Below are 4194 nucleotides of genomic sequence, written 5' to 3' on the forward strand. Positions count from 1 at the left end.
AAATTGGTAACATGGAAATTGTGTGAACGTTGTATGAAAAATTATTGGAAAATTGGAAAACACATAATCTATCTTAGGGGATTATTACTTCGTTAATTCTATGGGCTATGGGATTATCTCGCCAGTTTCGTTTGAGTGTGCTACCGTCGCTGTTTTTTTTTTTTGCCTTCATTTCTGTCTTTATTTATTTCTTTCTATTTAGTTTTTAACATCATCACTTGCCTCACACCTGCAGAGGGAAGTGTGTTTCTGAGGAGTGTGTCGCCGCCCCCTGAGGCATAGCAGAGTATGCCTCCGCTTTTATTTTCGGTTTATGGCAATAAGTCTTGCTGCTAACAACACCCTGCTTTACGTGCTGCGTCGACACTAGAGGATGGCGGCATTTTTGGAGAGGAAAAGGTAGGGCTATAGGGGAGGTAGGAGGGAAAAAAAGTGTAGTATCTGCTCTTATCAGCTTAATATCTGATACGTCCTGCATTGCACGACCAGAATATTAAACTCATTTTTGGCTTATGACGGAGTGCTAGGGGCTTGCTCCACCTCTGTCGCGGGTTGGCCCGGCATTGCAGTACCGTCGGGATCGGCCCACCTAAAATTAATTAAAACACAGCCTGAAATGGGTTAACATTCTGCAGTGATCAGATATTCCGCTGGTAGCAAAACTTGTCGTAGTTGTTGATGTGCCCAGTAGTTAGTTGCTTACACACCACGATTTCTTTTAATTAATTTAAAATTATCTTAAGAAATTTTTTTTTTCTTTGGTGTTAGCCAGACCGCACTTGCAGCCGCATTACGCTAGGCTGGTAATTTATGGTGGCACAGGACAGTGCCTTCGGATGCCTCGTTAGCGTCTCTTATGGTCCTATCGCAGATAATTTTAATAATATTTTTTGGAGTTATAACCTTAGCTCCTCGCGAACGTCGTCGTCGTCGTCGTCGTCGTCGCCGCCGCACGCACGCAGAATACGTGGTACACACGCACACACACATATGCAGTAGGCGGTGGACGATGTAAGCACTCGGCTAGGTGTAGCTCGCGCCAGTATAGCTCGCGCCGGCCTGGCGCTGCTGTGAGGCGGCCTCACGGCTTCTCCACTGGCCTGGCAGCTAGCGGCGTTCAAATAGGAGTCGCAGTTTACTCCTCGACATGGAGGGTGGTACTGGGCTGTTGACGAGTGCTCTCGTATTTTGTCGTTCCCTGCGGCACTTGCCTTTGCGATGTTTTCGACGGTCGCCTGTTGCCATATCGGCCCGCACCACCATGTGTGACTCCCACATGTGGAGCGTACATGCTGCAAGCATTTAGGCCCTGACACTGCGGTTTTTCATCTCTGGCGGTACTCCGCAAGGATACCGCCCTTCGATTGTGCCATTCCAGCACTAATTGAAGTGCTAGATTTTCCGGCCTGTTAGGAGACCGCTCCTGCAAAATGTGCGAGGAGATTTTTGCTGGTTGCGAGCTTGTAACGCCGGAAATGCATATCCTCCTATTTCCATCTATGGTACTATTATTTTTTTCCTATTTTTGTTACCTCAAGATATGACATTTCTGTCTCTTTATATATTGTAATTGCTTTACTGTTTGGATATATATATATATATTTATGCACTTATGTCGATGTATAATTGGTTTGTTTCGTAAATATTAGTTGTATTTTTACGCTGGGTCTTGCCTAGGGAAAACTGCTATCGAACGATTACGTCGATAGGTCGTGTAAAGAATCAAAGTGTGTAGGATCTTTGGGAGTGTTAACGCTGCCGCGTGGAGCGCGGGCGGAGCAGTGAGAGTCTGGCGGGAGTAGCGAGTGGAGCAGGTGTTGTGTGACGCTCCCGCGAGTTGCCGCGCTTTCGGGGTTGGGCAGCATGTAATTGCGCTCGACTCGCGATGATAGTTTCTGAAATGGTGTCGCGGACGGGAAGCATTAGCTGGCGCACATCAAGAGCCCGTTTCGCCTGGTGACCGTGTCGAGAAGAAGGCGCGCCAACATCCAGCTTCTGCAACAGCGACGGCCGACAATGAGTGACTGTCGCCACCTCCTCGATCGACGGCTTCAAACCTTCAATCAACCAACAAGGAAGACTAAAAGCACGTAAAGTTTCAGAACTGTATGGCAGACCTCAGCTTTTCAAATTGTTCCATTTGCCTCGCAAAATTACAGCAACTTAGCATGAACCTTTGTTGCTCATTGTCCCAATTGCATTGCCAAGCAGGGTCCCTTCCTTTTCCGAAATGAACCCGAGTGTCGTTGAAATTCAAACGCCAGCATTAAAATAATATAATTAGATTTCACTGCTTTAATTTCAAAGTTCAGTAGCTGGCTACAATATTTAGGTTACACGAGCACAAATTAAGAGTGCGAGTTTTGTTAGCATATTTTAGCTTACCTGTGACTGCAGCTCAGCTTGGTACGTACTAAATTTTACTATTGTTAATTGTTCAGAATCATTTAATTCAAGTTCAAAGTTAAATCTCTTGTTTCTAAATTGCGTAGAGTCAAGTTGCTTTTGAAATGATTGTTGAGGTAGTCCAAGACTAACCGTATTTTACTGGATTTCGATGTGCTTCAGAAAGAAAGCTTCTTATTAATTTCAGTCACTAAATTAACTTTCAGTTTTCTGGTTTTATTAATTCTTCTGCTAAATTAAGTCAGAGTGTAGCGAAATTTATTACTTCTGACAAACTTTCAGTTTTCACACTACACGTGTCAACCTTCAGTTGCCACGCTTCTAGTGCTAATTATATGTGTAATAACCTTACTTTTTCAGTTACTATAGTAATTGTCCTTAGGACTGGCGACCGTGATTTCCTCCAAATCTCAAATATCTAATTACCGCTAGTTAATTGTTAACGTAACGGCCGCACATTTACTTTCTTTATTAACTTTATCCCTTTTCAAAATTAATTACCACCAGTTTCATTTGTATTTTTCCTTTCATTTAGATGTAACCCTTTCCTCCCTCTTTACCGACAGGTTAACTTCAGTGACGATTGCTTTTCCAAAATTACCATTAGGTACACGCGGTTTAATTTTTCACTGTCATTAAGGTCGATAAGTGAGGGGGGAGGTTACACGTGGCGACCGTGACAGGACAATCTTCAATTTTGAGGTTGTTCTGGACACGAAGTTTGCATTGTGCAAATCTCGTAACAAAGTATTGGTTACGAACAGGTCGTTACGTCAGCGACATTAAGTAGTGGGAGTAAATCTAATTATATTTGAGATTTGGCATTTATATTGAAAATTATTAAAATGAGTGAAGGCAACAATTACCAAAATTTGGTAGACTTGGATACGGAACAATCGGTCGAACAGTGGGAAACGCGCACGGCGGTTCCCATTATTCAGGGGCAGGCGGCTAGCATGAAAGACGCGACCGCCGAAACGCAACAAAGAGCAGAAATGGAATTCCAAACTTTAGAAAATGTTTCGGAATCGGAAGCGAAAATCAAATCTGTACCCCTTGATGATGAATACGGGGGAACATGTATAGAGGAACCAGCTACGGAAGTAAAACCGGTAGTCTCTGGGAATTTAACTGATTTATTGAATGCTTTGATTAATGAAATCAAGAGTCAATCGGCAGAAATTATAGCTCTGTCTGCCAAGCAAGAAGCTCAGTCTGAAAAAATTGAACGAAAGCTAGACAATCAGAACAAAGCTATTAATGTTGTTAACCACAATGTTGGAGTTGTTAATACAAAAGTTGATAAAATCAAAGAAGATATTGTTGTAATTAATACCGAAATCGGTAATCTTAAACAGGAAATGATAGGCGTTCAGGCGGAAATTGCGAGCATAAATACTCGCTTTGATTCCGAAATTAGCAGAATCGAGAAAAGTGTAGGAGAAGCAGTTGCTCCGATCATCGAGAATAAGGTGACGGAACAAATTCAATTAGTGAAAAAAGAGGATCAACAGAAGGTGGAAACTTTAAAGGCTTTAGTGTCCGAAGTAGACACTAAAGTGAGGGAGCAGGCTAATACCAGCGAAGAGAAAAAGAGGGAAGTGGAAACGCTTGCGACAACCACTTGCCAAGTAATTACGAGAGTGTCGGAATTAGAAAGGAAACTTGACGAAAAACAGAGCTATGTGCCAATCTGTGCACATAGTTCGGAGTTGTTGACGAAAGAGGAGCGGTTCGACCCCTTGAAGAAAGGCGGTATACACCCGACGGATTTCATTAAAAATTGTG

The 4194-nt window shown here is 42.9% G+C and overlaps 1 pseudogene; it reads left to right on the forward strand.

The window, feature by feature from the left end:
* The first annotated feature begins 381 nt into the window (after positions 1 to 381).
* Positions 382 to 594, forward strand: LOC126422624 (U2 spliceosomal RNA; annotated as a pseudogene).
* Positions 595 to 4194: the final 3600 nt, after the last annotated feature.

This window comes from Schistocerca serialis, chromosome 1, assembly GCF_023864345.2.
Source record: "Schistocerca serialis cubense isolate TAMUIC-IGC-003099 chromosome 1, iqSchSeri2.2, whole genome shotgun sequence".
NCBI lineage: Eukaryota > Metazoa > Arthropoda > Insecta > Orthoptera > Acrididae > Schistocerca > Schistocerca serialis.